The following is an 18,854-nucleotide window of genomic DNA, read 5'->3' as shown; positions in this document are numbered from 1 at the left end:
CAGTTGGTGAGTTTGAAACTTCATCACAGACCACAGACAAGGCTTAAAGAAGGGGATGAGGGGAAGGAGGCTAAACATAGAGACTCCAGAAGAAAGAGGGGGAAGATGACCCAAGCTTTCGAGGTTTTAGAGTGAGAGGTGGTTAGTCAACATAGCTGGAACATGATAACATGACAAATCAGCTCCACCATAAAGAAAACACAAAGACAGCCTACAAGGAACCCACAATCGTGCTGGAAAAACTCTGACGTTGGGTCCCCTTCAGATATGACTGTTTGTGCTTTTAGAAAACAGAAGATTAAGTAAACATGGTCACTGAATGGTTAGCTGATTTCTTGGAAAAGGAGTTTCCACAGGGTTCTCAAAGCCCAGAAATAGCTGCACAGTAAAGACAAAGGTAACCAGATAAGGAACTGAGAAGCAGATTCTCAAAAATTACACTCAAACTCATTGCTGGGACTCAGAGTTTTTCTCAGTTTTGGTATCAGAAATGATACTGTGCCATAATGGCCCTATTCACTGAACAGGGAGAAAAGCCACCACCTTCAGATTTGGCACATGAAGGACCCAAAATAAATGAGTCTTCGCCGGAACTGGGAAAAGTGAAGACAAACCCTCTGGCTTCTGTCAGGAATGTATGTGAAAGAGCTCATGGGGAAAGGAGGTATTACCTAAACAGCTGGAAGCAGCAGGCCAACAGCTGGCTACAGAAACCCAAGACCCGCCCTTGGCTAGGAGCTTTCTACCACTGTGGCTTCAAATCTGACTCTGTTCCTTACTGCCTGTGGGACTTTGGGCAAGTCATTTAGCTATTCTGGGCCTCATCTTCCTCATCTGTAAAATGAAAGAGCCAGATTACAGATGACCTCAGTGTTTTCTTCCAGCTCAAAATCTATGGTCCTGTAATCCTGAAGGATGCATCCACCCCTCTGCAAAGGAACCCCTTCATCTAATTTGATCCGTGTACCTGAAATCAGACCTGAAGTTTTCTGTTTCATCCTGTTGGATTCCTAGCTGTTCTTTAAAATCCACCTTGAATATCCCTTCATGAAACTTTCTTTAGCTGTACCTCCTGCCCCCTGGTTAGTCAAGATCATTCTCTCCTCAGACTTTGCTTTCACCTCTTGTGCATTTATCTTGGGCTACTTTGTACCATAGTTATTTCTGTCTTCTGTATTATGGTTGTTTAAGCTTCTCCCCCTACTAAGCATCATGAGGATGTGGCCATGGCTCATCTAAACTTTGCATCTCCCCCAGCACTTAGACCAGAGCTTGGTACTCTGAAGGTGTTTAAATGTTTATTGCTGACATTGTCCCAAACTGCTCTGCTTCACTATCCTGGAATGACCATTGCTGCCAACCCAGGTCAAAGAACATTACAGTTATAACTCTGAATCACAAATATTGGCTAAGGAAAATGATTTCCATGTCCCAGCCAAAGGTCTGTGCACTTCAAGCAACATTTAATATGGGCAAAACCTAGCACAGTCAATGAATATGGAAGAATCTTTGGGCTTTATTGAGATGAGTTTGAACCAGTAGAAGCAACTTCTGTCCAAGGACAAGGACCCCTCCTTTGAATACTCCTCAGCTTCAGTAGTTCCTCTGAGTATAACAAGCCTTCTATCAGAAAACAATCCAAGCTGCTAACGATGTACCCATTTTTTTCTTTTATAGCCTCTGTCTCTGAACCAGAAAGCATTTTCAGGGAAGTTTTTTATCTTTTGGGGGGAAATGAAGTAGATAAGGTTTTTCATTCTGACAATGCAGAAGTTAATTCATCTTCCAAAGAAATCTTTCAATCCTCATCTAAATTACAAACCCTTTGAAGGCTGGGATGATGTTTCACACCTAGCATCTAATATAGTTTATTGAATTAGAATTAATTAGCTAAGTGGTACTCAATAAATGTTTCATGAATGAAGGGGGATAACAGAGTATACTTACTGATGAGGAAAAACTTTATCATGCCAGTCATTGCTGTCAACTCTCTATTTTCACAAGGATCCAAAAGGATCCTTGAGGCAAGTAAGTGATACAGTGGATAAAGTGTTGAGCCTGGAATCAGGAACACTTGAGTTCAAATCCAGGCTCAGATTCTTACTGGCTGCGTGACCCTTGGCAAGTCACTTAACTTCTATCTGCCTTAGTTTCCTCAACTGTAAAATGGGAATCATAACCACACCTCTCTCACAAGTTTGTTGTGAGGATCAAAAGAGAAAATATTTGTAAAGCATTTAGCACAGTGCCTGACCCACAGAGTAGGTACTTACTTGAAATTTGTGTTCCTCTTTTTCCTTTCCTTTGTCAAATTATAAATAGCAGTGTCACCCTTATGCCCTAAACGTCTGCTTAATGTAGAATCTTTGAGGTCTTTGAACATGGTTGTTGTGGTTGCTGTTGTTTGTCCTTTCTTCTCAATGAGGACTGTGACATCGGGGAGGTGACACCATGGCATGCAAGTGAATTGGATTTAAGTGAGGGAGGGCCGTGCAAAGACATCTGGGTCCAGTGGCCAGATACAGAGCAGGATGACTGCAGATGGCCTGGGATGCAGTGGCCGACCTTGGCCTTTTCAAGCTGAGGTCTTGAATAAGTCTCACTTTGACTCAGCTTAACATTCAGTGATTAAGGTGTAATAAGAAATGAGGCAGAGAATGGCCTCTTTACCTAGTAAAAAAAAAAATTGATCTTGGGAAGGGAAGACCCTCAGGGTTTCTGGCCAAAACAGAAACAATTACTATTTACATTGACTGAACATGGTAGTTGTTGAGAAAGGAGAAGAAAGGTACTGTTTATTCATACATTCGTTCTATAAACATTTATTGAAACCTACTATATACAAGGTGAGAGGTAGTGTACCTAGGGGTTGACCTTGAAGTCAGGAAGACCAAGGTTCAAAGCCTGCCCCTGATACATACTGTCTGTATAATCACTTAAGCTTTTAGTTCCCCTGGGAAACTCTCTAAGGCTGGGTGACACGGAAAATTGCCAGTATGCATCAGTGATGGGAATTTCCATACCAGGAACACCCTACACAGATGAAAACATAGGCTCAAACCAAGAAAAAAAAAATATTTTTAAGTGTAAGGCAGCTAATAGAGTACTGTGGAATCAGAAAAACTTCAGGTCAAATACTGCTTCATTTACTCAGTAGCTGTGTGATCATAGGCAAGTTATTTAATTTTGCTTAGCCTCAGTTTCCTCATCTGTAAAAATGAAGATAATAGCCCCTAACTCCCAAGATTGCTATAAAGGGTTTTGCAAACTTTAATGTGCTATAAAAATGCTAGCTATTATTGTTACTTGCCACAGCAGAAACAAAGATAAGAAAAAGTCCCTACTAGATGCTGAGCCTAGTAGGGGACAATAAGGCATGTACATAACAACTGTAATCCAAATTAGAGTATGGCAAGTGCATGAAAAATGAGAAAAATATAAACATAAAATGGTATACTGAGATTATTGATCTGATCACTTCCAGTAGCAGTGCTGAGAGAAAGGGAAGTTTAGAGAGTTGTGGCTAGAGATACAGGATCAGGGAATATTTCGTAGAAGATGTAGAATTTGGAATAGGCCTTGAAAAATAGGGGGGTTTTTTTAATTAAATTTTGTTTCAGTGAACAAAAATCTGTTTTCTCTCCTTTCTAGCCACCCCTACGGGGAGGGGGGGAGAGGAACCTTGTATAACAAATATGCATAATTTAGTAAAACAAATTGCCACATTAGCCATGTTCAAACAATAAATGTTTCATTCTATATCCCAAGTCTATCACCTCTCTGTTGGAAGGTGGTTAGTACATTTCATTACTATTCTTCTGGAATGGTGCTTGGTAATTGAGGTGATCAGAATCCATAAGTCAAAAAATGAATAGAATGTCAACAGGCAGGCTGAAATTGGGGGGGGGGGGTGACACTAATATCCTCCTTTCCATGGTATTCCTCCTACTTCCTCCTCCCACCGTTTTTTATATCTTTTCTGCAGCAGTCCCAGAGTTGATGCCTAGATCCCAAATTGTACCTGTGCCTACATGCATTACCATCTTTTCCTTGCCCAGACGCCTGATTTCGATGGAGCCTGTATATTTTGGTCCTCCTTCCTGGGCACCTCCTGCTTCAATTCTGGAACTCTATAACGCTTCTAATTGTCAGTTTGAATAGCTCAGTGATGCCAAGGTCCTCCTGAATTTGTTCCAGTAAACAATCAGTTGATTGCTTGGGTTTAACAAATGTGGGGAAGGGAGGGAGGGATATGTACTACTGTCAGGCACTGTGGTAAGGGCTTTAGAAATATTTTCTCATTTCAATTCAATCCAATCGACATTAAGCACCTACTATGTACCAGGTGGGGCAGTTAGGTGGTACAGTGGGTAAAGTGCTGGGCCTGTAGTCAGGAAGACTCCTCTCCATGAGTTCAAATCTGGACTCAGATCCATACTAGCTGTGTGACCCTGGGCAAATCACTTAACTGTGTTTACCTCAGTTCCTCATCTGTAAAATGAGCTGGAGAAGGAAATGGCAAACCACTCCAATATCTCTGCCAAGAAAACCCCAAACAGAGTCACGAAGAGTCAGATACAACTGAACAACAGCAGAAATACGTGGCAGGCACTGTGCTAAGTATGTTACAATATCTTATTTGATCATCAGCATAACCCTGGGAGGTACTTGCTATTATCCTTATCTTACAGATGAGGAAACAGAGGCAAGGTTGAGTGATTTGCCCAAGGTCACACAGTTAACAAGTATCTGAAGCAGGATTTGAATTCTGGTTTTCCTGACTTCAAGTCTAGTGCTCTATCCACTGGACCACTTAGCTGCCTGTAATAAATGTAGAAGTGAAAGGGACCTTACTGTTTATCTTGTCCAGTCCCCTCATTTTATAGAAGAGGAAACTGAGGTCCAGAGAGAAGTGATTTGCCCAAAGTCACAGTTAGGGTAGAGTCAGGTAGAGTCAGAATTCAAGATCAGGTCCTCTGCCTCCAAATCGAGCGCTCCTGGAGTTGCAGCGTGCTGCTGCCATTTTTACCTCTAATGACTTGACAAGCTCTCCTCCTTCAGAGGAGGGCACCAGAACCCAATTTGGTCTTCCTGCGTCTACCAAAAGAAAGCTGCTACATCTCACAAAAGGGCTCTGGGTCTTCTGCTATAAACACTAGCACCACAACCTACCCCATTATTATGAAACTGGCAATTCTTGTCTTGGGACCTGCGGTTTTCTCTGTGTTTTCTTTGGTGTCTCTCTCCCAAATCTTTTCCCCTTGCTTTGATTATATTCACACAAACAGTCTGCTATGTTGCCCTAATGCACTTTAAATCATGACTTTATTCACCAGTCTTACTTTTCCTGCCCAAAGTCTGGTTGGGCTCCAACTAATGGCCAGTCTCTCTAGGCCAATTGTGGGGTAACGAGAGTTGCTCACTCTTCATCCCCATCTTTCACAAAATAACCACTTTTCTCTCCCAGTTTCACCCATTTTAGAAATTCTTCCCTCCAGTGGCAACGGGATTAGAGATCAGAGTGGCTTAGAGCAGCCAGGACCAGATGGATGAGATAAACTAGACAATTTAATCACAGAAAAAACAATTCTATTGCTCTTTGTCTCTCAAAGTTGATATTCATTTTGGTTGCTTCAGGGTATTTAGGCAAGAGTCCCAGAAACCCCACACCAGATCCAAAAATACAGCAAGCCCTGAAGGCTTTCAAAGTCAAAAGATAGACCTAGTGTTTGGGTTCTTGCTGGTGCTGTTACACTTCCCTAACCCCTCCCCTGACCTCCACCTCCACTTCTCTTTCTGAGTCTTCCTTCTTTTCTCCAGGTCACAGTGATCTCTTCCTTATCTGAACTCCTAAAGCATGTTTATACACCCTTGTACTGTTCTCCAATGTTGCTTGATTCCTATTCAGTTAAGTCTTGCATTTTCCTATAAGGTGCAAGATAAAAGAGTGCTGAACTCAGAGCCGGGAAGGGCTGGGTTTCAGTTGTACCTCTGTCATTTGTGACAGAAGTAACAGGTAAGTAGAGCTATCTATAAGATGGGTATACCAAATGATACCTGTGCTACTTAGCTCACAGGGTTGTCATTGTGAGTTTTAAATAAGATGTAATTGTTGTTCAGTCACATCTGGCTCTTTGCAACACCATTTGGGGTTTTATGTGCAAAGATATTGGAGTGGTTTTGCCATTTCCTTCTCCATTTCATTTTACAGATGAGGAAACTGAGGCAAATGGGGTTAAGTGACTTGCCTAAGGCCACACTGCTAATAAGTGTCTGAGATGGGATTTGAACTCATGAAGATGAGTCTTCCTGACTTCAGGCCCAGCACTCTATCCACTGTGCCACCTAGCTGCCCCTTAAATAAGATAGTATATGTAAAATGTTATTTAACTGTTACTTATCATTATTATAAGCTTACTGAGGGTAGGAGGCATCTTGAGTATTTCCAGTTTTTCCTTTGTATGGCCTTTTTGTACATGATTGTTTGCCTATTGTCTGTCCCATTAGGCTGTGAGCTCCTTGAGAGTGGGAACTGCCCCTTTCTTTGTATCTCCAGCACTTAGCACAGTGCCTGGCACATACTATGTGCTTAAGATATGTTAATTGACTGAATTATTTCATGCTCTATGGCAACTGGCATAATGCCAGGGCACATACTAGCTATTCCATAAATACTTGTGGAATTGAACGAGAGGCAATGTGACATAAGGGGAAGGAGCCCTGGACGTGGAGACAGCAGACCCAGATTTGTGGGCTGACTCTGAAATTTCCTAGCTGTGTTACGCCGGGCAAGTCAATTCTCTTCTCTAAGCCTTGGTTTCTGGAGCTACAAAATGAGGGTTACTAATATTTGTGCCACCCACTTCTTTGAGTTATTTTAAGGAAAGTATGTTGCATATTACAATGTGAGTTATGGTTGTAATTAGGGAGGAAAGTGAGTTATGTTAAATCATACCTGGCAGGAGTCTTCATGAAGTTATAATTTTGATGCGATCAGCCAGTGTCAGACCCATGCCCAATCAGTTTAATTCAAGTCAATGAGCATTTATTGAGCACCTACTTTGTGCCAGCACTGAGCTAGGCACTGGGGCTACAAATGCAGAGAATGAAACAATTCTTGCTCTCAAGGAGATTGCAGTCTAATGGATGAAAACAATAAGTGTATATTCATGTACACATATAGAATAAATACAAATTCCCTGTGCTCAACTACCTAATTCCTACATTGTCTGACTTCTCCTCCCACCTTCCATTCTATTTAGAACCTTTCCTTCAGGCGACAAAAACAAAGAAAGTAGGGTACTTACTGTGTTTGTGACTTTTTCAACAGATGTGAAATCTGACCAGATTTCTATGTGACAGGCAGCAGGGCTGGGAAGAAAGGAAGGAACTGGGTACTTAAGAGACGATGTGGATCATGGCGGGACGGCGGAAGCTGGGGAGGAGAGAATAGTTTGATGTGAAATAAATTCATATTGGAAAACAGTTGTGGTAAATTCCATAATTCATTTCCCCCCCAACCCCCAAAAAAACTCCTAATAACTTGAGTGGCCATTCTAAGGTCCAATTAGTGGAGGACATTGATTGTCTACAACTCTCATTTAGAATACAGAGCAAAGAGAAAATGCTCATAGAATAGTGGAAAAAGCACTAATGAGATTTGTTCAATGTAATATCACATAGCATTTCAAGATTTGGTCCCCAAACTTAGCTCTCAACTCCCAGGCCTACTTTATTGATCTCTAGGAGGGAGTAAAATGGGGACAATCATGCTCATCTGCCTATGGCATAGGAGTGTTACACTGAACTTTCTCTTATTTAAATACAGTAGCATCTTTCTCCTTGGAACTCACCAAGCCTTTACAAATGCTTCCTCATTTATCTTCATAACCACCCTAATTCTGAGGGAGCAAATGATACATAGATAAGATAAGTAACTGGCCAAGGTCATCAAACATGCCTGTGGCAGAGTTCCAGGCTAGAGCTGGGAATTTCTTGTCTCTTATTCCTGATCAGTTAAATTCATTTCATTTCAACAAACTTTTATCAAACACCTACTACATGCAGAGATAGCACCCACTGGGCAATATTCCCTCGATTAATAGGAGAAATTTTTCAGCTTAATCACCTAGAGATCAGGAGAATAGGGATATTTTTCTCACATAAAAAAGGCATACAAGGAAGAACTTTTCTAGAAGAGGGAAAAATGAGGGGAATGGCAGGCAGTGCTTGAACTTTGCTCTCATTGGAATTGGTTCACAAGGAAGAATATATGTGTGTGTATATATAGACATACATACTTATACATATACACACATATATAATGTGCATATGTATGTACATGTATATTCTATATATTTTCTATATTCTATATTTTATATATAATTAGGGGATCATTCCTATTTATATAAATTAATTTGAATTCAAATAAATTTATAATATATTTTTCTATATTTTATATATATGTATGTATATATTCTTCCCTCTTTGAACCACACCCACATTCAGTTGGGTGTAGAAATCTATCTGAGGGAAGTAGGAGGGAAAGAGGATAAGAAATGGGGGGAGGGATAAAAGAGACAGCTGATTCAGGGAGGCAGTGAGGAGGGACAGGATAAAAAGAGAGACAGAAGAATAAACTGAAGAAAATAGGATGATGGAAATCCACAGTTAGTAATCATAACTGTGAATGTGAATGGGATGAGCTCACCTATAAAACGGAAGCAGATAGAGTGGATTAGAAACCAGAATCCAGCAATATGCTGTTTACAAGACACACAGTTGAAACAGAAACACATACACAGTTAAAATAAAGGGCTAAAGCAGAATCTGTTATGCTTCAACTGATGTGAAAAGGGCAGGGATGGCAATCACAACCTCAGACAAAGCAAAAGCAAAACTTGACCTAATTAAAAGAGTTAATCAGGGAAATTACATTTTGCTGAAAGGTAGCATAGACAATGAAGCAATATCAAAAAAGTTTGCAGCAAGTTTCTCTGATAAAGTCTTCATTCCTCAAATATATAGGGAACTGAGTCAAATGTATAAAAATAGGAACTATTCCCTAATTTATAAATGGTCAAAGGATATAAACAGGCTGTTTTCAGGAGAAGAAATAAAAGCTATCTATAGTCATATGAAAAAATGCTCTAAATCACTATTAATTAGAGAAATGCAAATTAAAACAGCTCCAAGGTACCATCTCACACCTATTAGAAATGACAAATGCTGGAGGGGCTGAAGGAAAATAGGTACATTATATAGGCATTTAATAGATAATAAGCTGTTAGTGGGATTGTAAATTGGTTCAAACATTCTGGAGAACAATTTGGAGCTATGCCCAAAAGGCTATAAGACTATGTATACTCTTTGGTCCAGCAATACTATTGCTAGGTATATATCCCAAAGATATTAAAGAAAAAGGAAAAGGAGGTCCTATATGTAAAAAAGTACTTATAGCAGATTTTTGTAGTAGTGAAGAATTAGAAATTGAGGGGATGCCCATCAATTGGGGAATGGCTGTGGTTGTGGTATGTGATTGCAATGGAACACTATTGTGCTTTAAGAAATGACAAGAGGTGTGGTTTTAGAAAAAAACAAGGAAGACCTATATGAACTGATGCAAAGTGAAATAAGAACAACTGGGAGATCAGTGTGATAGTAACAGAAATGTTATAATGATGATCAGCTGTCAAAGACTTGGCTGCTCTGATAAATACAATGATCTAAGACAATTCCAAAGGACTTAGGATGAAAAATATGCTAGTTATCTCCAGAGAGAGAACTGATGAACTCTGCAAGTTGAAGTATAATTTTCTTGCTTTATTTTTTATGATGTCGCTAATACGGAAATATGCTTTGCATGATTTCACGTGCAAGTGATATTCTATTCCTTGCCTTCTCATTGGGTGGGTGAGGTGTAGGAGGGAGGGAGAAAATTTGAAACTTGAAACTTTAAAAAGTTTGTTTAAAATAAATAAGAAATTTATATTTTAAAAAAGAATAGGACCTAAGAAAAGGAATTACTTAAGAAGAAGGTGTAAGTAAGTGACCATTATTTTAAATCTGTTCCTATTTACTGTTCTTTGCCAAGGCCATCTTCTGACTGGCAATGGATTAGCCATGGCAGGATCAGAAGTCTAATGCTGATGAGTGTTCAGAAGTTCATGCATGTGACCTTGGTTGGGTAAGTCACTTCACTTCCTCCTTTGTCAAAAGAAAAGGCTGGGCCACATGACACTTGTTTTATTCTGTGATACTCTTGCTCCAAAGGACCCAAGGCTCTTTCTTGTGATGGATGTAGAACATGTTGGCTCAGGACCAGTTAAAAAGCCATAGGATAGTTTTGTTGAGGGCAAAAGCCCACAAGTGGCTTGAGTTTCCAGTTCATTCTTCTTTTATCTGAATCCATTTGTGCACCCCCAAATTGTGGTAGCCAGAGTTGGATTTTTTGTTTTTGTTTCTTTGTTTTTATAAAATTTTATAAAATCACCATTGAAAATCACCATGCAAAGTACTCTGTTACATTCCCACAGGGCCTTGGTAGGGGGCCAGGCTAGTCAATCTGATAAACCAATTTATTCAGGTCACTTCAGCAAATACTTGTAAAGTACATGCTTTGAGCCTAATACTGTATAAGATATGCTGAGGGATAGACAACAGTTACTAATAATAATTAAAATAATAATAACTGGCATCTAATTCTTTAAAGTTTGCAAAACATTTTACATACGCAATCTCATTTGAGCCTTACAACAAACCTGTAAAGTAGATTTTTTGTTCCTCTTTTTTGGTTTGGTCCTGTGATTTCCTCCTTGTAGGAAAACTCTGCTGTAGAAACCTCTTTCTGTGCAGGTTGGTGATTCTTTTTTGATGAAGAGTTTTAGAAAATTGCCTGAGCTCTGAGATTTAGGGACTTGCCTATAGGCTTTTGTGTATGTCAGAGATGGGACTTGAACCTGGTTCTTCCTGATTCCAAAGTCATCCTTTTTCAGTGATGTCATGTTAGTTCTCGAGGTAGATATTATAGGTATTATTATCCCCATTTTACAGATGAGGAAATTGATGCTCAGAGAAATTAAGTGACATACCCATAATCACTCAGCAAGTGCTAGAGTCAGGATCTGAACCCAAGGCTTCATGACTCCAAGTCTCGAATTCTTTCTTCTACCTCATTCTACCTCTTATAATAAATACCAATAGCTGACATAAATACAGGGTGTCCCAAAAGTCTTGGTGCAGTTTTAAGTCTATTAAGTCTTAGAGATTTGAGGAATACCCTGTACAGTTTTTTTTAAGGTGTACAGAGAACTTTATATAGAAAAAATGATGAACTTGGGGTCACAGGACCTAATCTTGAATCCTGGCTCTGTCACCTACCTTGTTTATGACTTTGGATAGGTCACGTAACATCTCTGGTCTTTACTTTCCTCATCTGCAAAATGGGGATGTTGGACGAAATGATCTTGAAGTTCCCTTCCAGTTCTAAGTCTGTAATCCTATAATCATTTGTGCCTCACAATGACCCTAAGAGGTATATAACACGCTAGAGCTGGAGTCAGGAGATACCTGGCATCAAACCCTATCTCTGACACTAGTTATGTGATCCTGGACAATCACTTAACCTCTCTAAGCCCCAGTTTCTCTGTCTGTAAGATGCAGATAATAATACCTGTAAGGCCCACCTCACTGGGTTGTCGTGAGGCTCAGATGAGACAGTATATTTAAATACTTTGAATTCTTTTAAGTGCTCTACAAATGTCAGCGATTGCTGCTATTTTTATTACTCATTCTTTAACTGGAGAGACTTCAGCCTTCTTACTGGGACTTCTCATTCAACAAGTTACAAAGGATGGAAGTTTTCAAAGAGGACAAGGATATTGGTCACATCCCTAGAGCAGGCTGACCATGCAGCGTCTCCCTAGAATTGTTTGCCACTCCAGGATCATTCTTTTTCCCGTAGCCAGACGTGTTCCATGCAGGTGGAACGGAGTCTTTTCTTGTTGCTCGTGGGGCATTGCCAGGTGTAGATGATGTCACCACAAGGGCAGTCAAGTGCTTCCTTAAAAGGGCACGTGGTACTGAGCACCCCAGGAGGCAAACTGCTGCTCTGAAGGAGATCCATGCATAATTCATTACGATGTGCTGTTCACCTGAGCCCCAGCACCCCTGCAGCCTGCTCCATGAGTTTGAAGACTTGTTTAGGGGGAAAGAACAAATCCCAAATAAAAGGAACCCGGGCACCTTCCACGCAGGGGTATATATTTGTGTAAGCACTTTGACAACCCAAGTGACAAAATCTCCTACGGAAGGACAGAAGAGAAAGAAGAGAGCAGAAAGATGACAGATCTAAGATTCAGTTGGAGCTGAGGATTCAGAGATGAGGAAGGGACAGACAGAAAGGGGAATGGGCAAAGGGTCATGCAGAAGGTATGGCACATAGAGATTTTGCTGCACATTATGTCCTTTGGCTTTAAGTTAGTGATATAGACTCAGGAGAGAAACAAAGGCATGACTTCCATGTCTCCTCTCCTAGGATTTTAAGGCTTTGAGGAAATGAAAACAGCTTCCTCCTCTGGAGAAGGCTTGGGGACTCCTAACCCTGGAGTTTCCTCATCCCCCCACTTCCATCTTAAAATGATATAATTCTGTGGAATGAATGCAGACCTGCAACAGGACAAAGAGTAACTAGGCATAGCCTGCAAACCTCCTCAAGAACTCCTGTGTTAGCTCTAGAAATGTGCAAAGAGCAACTCAGAGCCTTGGGGAGTGAGGAAGAGGATGAGTGAGTAGATCAGTGAAGTAAACAGGAGCAGAGGTTTGGTCACTGCCTATGTTAAACATACCGTGGAAGTGACTATAGCCCTAGAACCCCGAACTTTGAAAATGTCTTCTGGGACTGTATCTGGCCCTCACTTGTTAAGTTGAAAGCATTTAAAATTGTCTCTAGTCCCTGGAGCAGGTGTAGGAGATGGGCCCCTAAAAACATCTTGCATGGAATCTAAATAAGTTTTTTTTTAATGAATTAATGAATGAATAAGGCTATGTATTGGACATAGAATCAGTTGGAACTTGGTGTCATGTTGGCATGACCCTGGTTAAATCTATAATTATCACTACTCTTTGATAATCATTTAGTGATTTGGGAGTAATTAATTGGAAGGATTCTATTGGAAACACCTAGAACCCCTTTCATCAAATAACTCCTAACAAGACACCCACTAATTATGCAATGAAAAATTATTCATTGGATACTAGGTACCCACCATAGCAAAGGACTGTGGATTATGGAATGCGATCTGTGCCCACAAAGACCTTGCAGGGCACATTGTGTCTTATTGCTCAACTCTTGGTTTTCATCTGTGCCTTCCTATTTTTGTGATTTTCCGTACTTGTCTGTGTCTGGCATTGGGTGGTTTTGCCATAAGGTCATTGAGTTATCCTTGAAATGGGCACAATAGAACAAAGGCAAACAAAAACCTGTGAGCTCATGATATAAGATGTGAATCAATGTTTATAACTTAATTCTAAGTAGCAATTGGTTAGCTGGAGACAGGAAAAATATGCAAAATAAAGGGGAAAGCTTTTTTATTTTCACACTTTGAATAGACGTTCTTGTTTGTATTGGGAGTGATGTAAAATCCACAATATATTTGCAGGAGGACAAAGGGAGAAGTAAAACATGTGAATTTTCCTGGAAGGGTGGTTAGGCAGCTTAAGAGGATGTCCCTCCCAAAGACCTGTTATTCCAGACTAGTCTATCCTAAACCTTCGGATCTCTTGCATTAGCTGAGTCACTCTTTCTGGGCAAGTTCCCTCAGTCTCAAAGGTGATCTTATCTAAGTTTATCAGAAGGACAGAGGGCAATCAGGCCATGAGGTAATTAATCCCTGAATCCTAAAATATCTCATTAGCCCTGTTTTAGCTCTGGTCATGCTGCTGGTGATAATCATTCCTCTTCCTTTTCTCTTTCCTCAAGTTAAAGAACAATAGGCCAAAGGGCCTTACAACGTGGAGAAACCCAGCACAGACTCAGTAGGACACTTCTGAGCTTCACCTGATTCTAGGGTTGGCCATTCTTAAGGTGTTAGCATAGTCATAGAGGTAGTGTGGACCTCAAGAAGCCATCTTTGCTAACTCTCTGTGAAAAGGTAGGGCAGGTGAAAGCTTAAGGGGATTTAGAGATGCAAGGAAACTTAGGAGCCATCTAGGCCAAACTCTGCCTTTTAAAAATTAGGAAACTGAGGCCCAGAGAGTTTAAGTGACTTGCCCAAGGTCACAAGGCTCATTAGTGACAGAGGCAGAATTCCCACCCAGATCCTTTGTCTCCAAAGCCAGTGTTCTCTCTTGCTGTAATTCAGCGCCATTTTAAAAAATTCTCTTTTCCAGGGACAAAGCTGGCCAGCAGTCTTCCTTATAAATAGTTTTTCAATATAAACCGGGAGACAGTTATGAACGTACCCCTAACCTTGCTTCAATCGAGGTAAACAATACTAGCTCCTCTAACTTTTCCTACATTTCTATACCTTTAATTCTTTTGGTTTCTGCTCAGGACCTTCTCCATGTTTACCACTAAGCACTCTTCATCACTGAAGCAGTACCGATTGGAGCCCAAGTCTTCTCCACCTCTTTAAAGTCGTAGATATCAGCCCTAGGACCAGCCCCACAGTGACCTAACTTAGTTCGTATTTGCCTTTCCCCATATCCCCCCAGGCTGAGCCACTGAGAACAGCACTGGAGTGAAATCCCTCCAGCTGGCTTTATGGTACTCTTGTATGGTTATGGAGAAAGTCGAAAATCGGGTCTCAGAAACTTTTTGCTTCCCATCTGGCCTACAAACATATCCACACAAACCTTAACATTTTAAGATAGCTTGACAACACATCTGTAAAGTTATGCAAATGAAAATGTGAAAGAAATGTTATGAGATGTTAGAAACCAACAGAATGTGTCCATTTCCAAGCACTCCCATCCCCCACCTCCTTTCTCTTTCCCACAGCTCTGTGCTGTCTGTATACATGTGGTTGCCAGTTGCAGCCAATTTGGGGCTTTTCTTGTTTGTTTATAGAGTCTGAAATTGAACTATTCAAGGGTTAAACCAGGGCAAGTGATTCATCTGTGAGGAAAGTACCTTGTGATTGCCACAAACTCAAGTTCCTTATTATAAACGTGAATCTCAAAAGTAACTATCTCCTACCCTGTCAGCTCTTAAAAACAATCCCTCAGTCATCACTTTATTCCTGCCTTAAGAACCTCCAAGATGTGTTTTGTTCTGTTGAGAAATCAGAGACGATTCATTCCACCTGGCTCTTCTGTGAGATAAGATTGATGGGAGATTGGTCTACAAAATAAAGATCGGAAAAACATGCCAAGAAAAGAGCCCCTTCTACTCCTAACCTGGGGCTGCCTGTCTCCCCAGCCCTCCTGAGCCAGCTGAACTTTGTCCCAAGGAAGGGGAGCTAAGCCTCAGAAAAGTTTAGAACCACCAGTGGTCGGAACAGTGGCAATGCAGCAGACTCTGACAGAAAGAGTACATGCTGGGCCCGATGAGGACAATCCTCTTCTTGACTTTTGGAGCCAGGTCTGAGCAGAATGAATCTCAGAACTGGTCTCACAGGAGTCCTGGGGTCAAATCACTCCCTTGCCTAAGTTTTTATGACCTCTCATTAGCTACTATACGATACCTAAACTATGCCATCCATGGAGAACCACAGGTCTGAGAGAGGGACATCTTTTTAATTTCTCCCTTTGTTCAGCCTTGTTTTTGTAGTGGTCACTGCTGCTGCCCATTAACTATGTGGCCTTGAGTGCATCCCTGACCCCAACCTGCGGCTCAGAGTGAGTGTAAATAGCGATTGTTTCTGTTCTTACAAGAAACTCTGAGGGTCTTCCCCTCCCAGATTGATTCTTCTGTGAAGGCAAACTAGACCATCTTTTGCCTCGATTCTTACCTAGCCTTAATCACTGAATGAGTATTGCCTCAGACAAACTGAGACACAGGAAAGACTTAAGCTTGAAAAGGCCAAGGTCTCCCACTGCATCTGGAGTGAACCATCTCCAGTTGTTCTGGCCTATGTCTTGCCACTGGACCCCAGTGACTGTGGAGGAGGGAGTGAGGCTAGTGACTTCACACAGCTCTGCCTCACAAATCCAATTTGCTTGCAGGTCAAGACTTCTGATGTCATTGGTCCTCTGCCAGAACGAAGGATGAACAACAAATAATCTCCAATATTTTCACTGACATCTTCTCAGCAGGCTTGTACCTTCCCCTGGTTTAGCTGGGATGCTCCCTAAATCTTAAAAAAAAAATTCACCCACATTGACTCAGATTCCTTAAGAACCTAGCCAATAGCTTACAAATGTTCAGATTCCTTAAGAGTCTGGCCAATATGGTGGATCTTTAATAAACCTTATCTTTGGCTGAAAAAAAAAATCACCCACTCCTATCAAAAAGTCCTGTCTCCCCAGATGCTGGTAATGAGATTGCTTCAGATTCTTCCACATAGAAACTTTAAAGTTCCCTTGGCTGCTCTCTCAATGAGCGTTTTCACACTAGCCAGCTGAGAGGGCTTTCTATAGGCAGCATCCTCATCTCACATTTATGTAGCATTTTAAGTCAGAGTCTTGCATATTTTGACTGTGCAGCCCTATGAATGAAAAATGCTTCATTACTTATGCCAATGTGCATACATTTACATATTTATATATGCAAGTGCAAGTATTATAGTTATGTACATTGTAAAATATACAGAAAATAACAATTTTTAAAGTATGAGATAAAGATGAAATGATATTTGATCCTAGACAAGGAGATCAGACCCTTTTGGTTGTCTGGTGATGGTTATGGATCCCTTCTCAGAAAAATATTTTTAAGTACATAAAATATATAGGATTACAAAGAAATATATTGAAATAGAGTCACCAAAATATATATTAAAAAATAAAAACAAGATCACAGGTCTAGAGTCAACCGGAATCTACTAAAGTTTATTGAATAGGGGAATGACAGAGTCAGATGTGCACTTTCAAAAATCCTTTTGGTAATTGTAGAGAATGATTCAGAAAGGAAAACACTTGAGGCAGGGGGACCAATTTGAAAACTGTTGCAAAAGTTTAGGAGAAAAGTGATGAGGGCTTGAACCAGAGAGAGGGCTATGTGAATACAGAAAAGGAGATGGATGGATGGGAGTGATCATTTGGAGGGAAAAATAACAAAGTTTGGAACCTAATGATATATTCAGGGTGAGAGTGTTGAAAATGACACCAAGGCTGCAAATTTGGGTGACTGGAAAGATGGTGATGCTCTCAGAAGAAATCAGGGAATCTGTAAAAAGGATCAAGTTTGTAGGGAAAGATAATATCTAGAATACATACGGTAACCCAGCCATGCCTGCTCATCTCGTGCAGTTCACTCTGTCCCATGCAAAATGAAAAGGTCCTCTTATTCATTTCCCTGGGCCTTGCTGGAGCCAGCGTCTACCCTCTGAGAGGCACCTGCCAAGATTATGCTGGTGGGGGAGGGAGGATTTTCCCACTGACACCCGTGAAGCTACTCCTCAGTAATAGTAAGTGCTCCAGAGAACGTTTAGATTCTAATTGTTCTGTCAAGTTGAGTCCTGTTGCAAAAGGAGAGAGGTTGGAACTTGTTAGTTAATGGAGAGGACAAAATGGGGAGCGTTCAGGAATAATAATAATTATCATGATGAGTATTATTATTGAAAACCTTAGCATTTATATAGTGCCTACTGTGTGCCAGGCACTGCTAAGTGTTTCACAAATATTACCTCATTAGATAATGGGATAGTGAGAATAAGGCTTGAGGTGGTTGTACTGAATATAAGACTCATGATTGGCTGTGGGAGCCAAGGAACATGATTCATCTGATTATTAGTTGATCCCAGCCCCCTTGAGATCAGTCCATGACCCCCTGCTCTTCTGCTTTGGAGACCACTGTTTTAAGATATTTAAAATGACCTACCGAGGAATGTGCCATGTGCAATCAGAGGAAGTCACTGTGCCTTGTATATGCAGGTTTGCTTGAATGTTTTTCTTTGTTTGAAGTGAGAGTTCAATTGGTGTGTGGGAGTGTTTATGCAGAAATGACTGTGAAATGAAAACAAAAGGCCTTAGTAAAATTTTAATTCTTTTTTTTAATGAATCACTGAAGTAGTCATTTACAAAGCAGCGCACAACACTTAGCAGTTTGGTGCTCTAGAATCCTTTCCTGGAGAACAGGACAAAGACACTTTTTTTTCCAAATTTTTTTATTACAGGCAGGAATACTCACTCACATTTGTGGCTAAGAGCACTCTCTGGAATCAGACTCCTTGGTACCTCTCTCTCATTCTGCCCCAATCCCAATCCTGCCTAGGGTTCTAACCCCACTGGCTTTAAGGATAGATAATCACTTTAAATTATATCCTATTTTTTTGAATGTCACACAACACACCTGTCCTTACACACACACACACACACACACACACACACACACACACACACACACACAACACACACACACACACACCCCTCCCCCCCCACCACCACTTGGGCCAGTATCTCCTAAATTAGACTACATGTAGTTGTCAGATCTCCTTCCTTTTAGATTAATTCTGCCCCTATTAAATACTATGAGGTCCCTAGGCAGCTGCCCGCCAGAAACAACAACATAGAGTCACGGTTATCAAAGAAACTTTGAAAATCATCTAGTCCAGCAACTTAATTTTACAGATGAAGAAACAGAAGCCTAAAGAAGTCAGATGGCTTGCCAAGGGTCACCTAGGCAAGATTTGAACCCAGATCCTCTGACTCTACTTCCAGTGTTCTCTCCTTTATAACCCATTGGCACATCTCCTCTG

At 40.8% G+C, this 18,854-nt stretch overlaps 1 long non-coding RNA gene across 1 annotated transcript in view; it reads left to right on the top strand.

The window, feature by feature from the left end:
* LOC144455824 (uncharacterized) overlaps positions 1-18,854 on the top strand; it is a 358,020-nt gene that overhangs the window by 251,000 nt on the left and 88,166 nt on the right. Inside the window, exon 7 of the long non-coding RNA XR_013484618.1 lies at positions 10,094-10,186. This is a non-coding gene — a long non-coding RNA (uncharacterized LOC144455824). The remainder of the gene's footprint in view (positions 1-10,093; positions 10,187-18,854) is intronic.

Source organism: Phascolarctos cinereus, unplaced genomic scaffold (assembly GCF_003287225.1).
Source record: "Phascolarctos cinereus isolate Bilbo 61053 unplaced genomic scaffold, phaCin_HiC Scaffold_2;HRSCAF=192, whole genome shotgun sequence".
Classification (NCBI taxonomy): domain Eukaryota; kingdom Metazoa; phylum Chordata; class Mammalia; order Diprotodontia; family Phascolarctidae; genus Phascolarctos; species Phascolarctos cinereus.
This window is presented reverse-complemented; position numbering and strand designations above follow the sequence as displayed.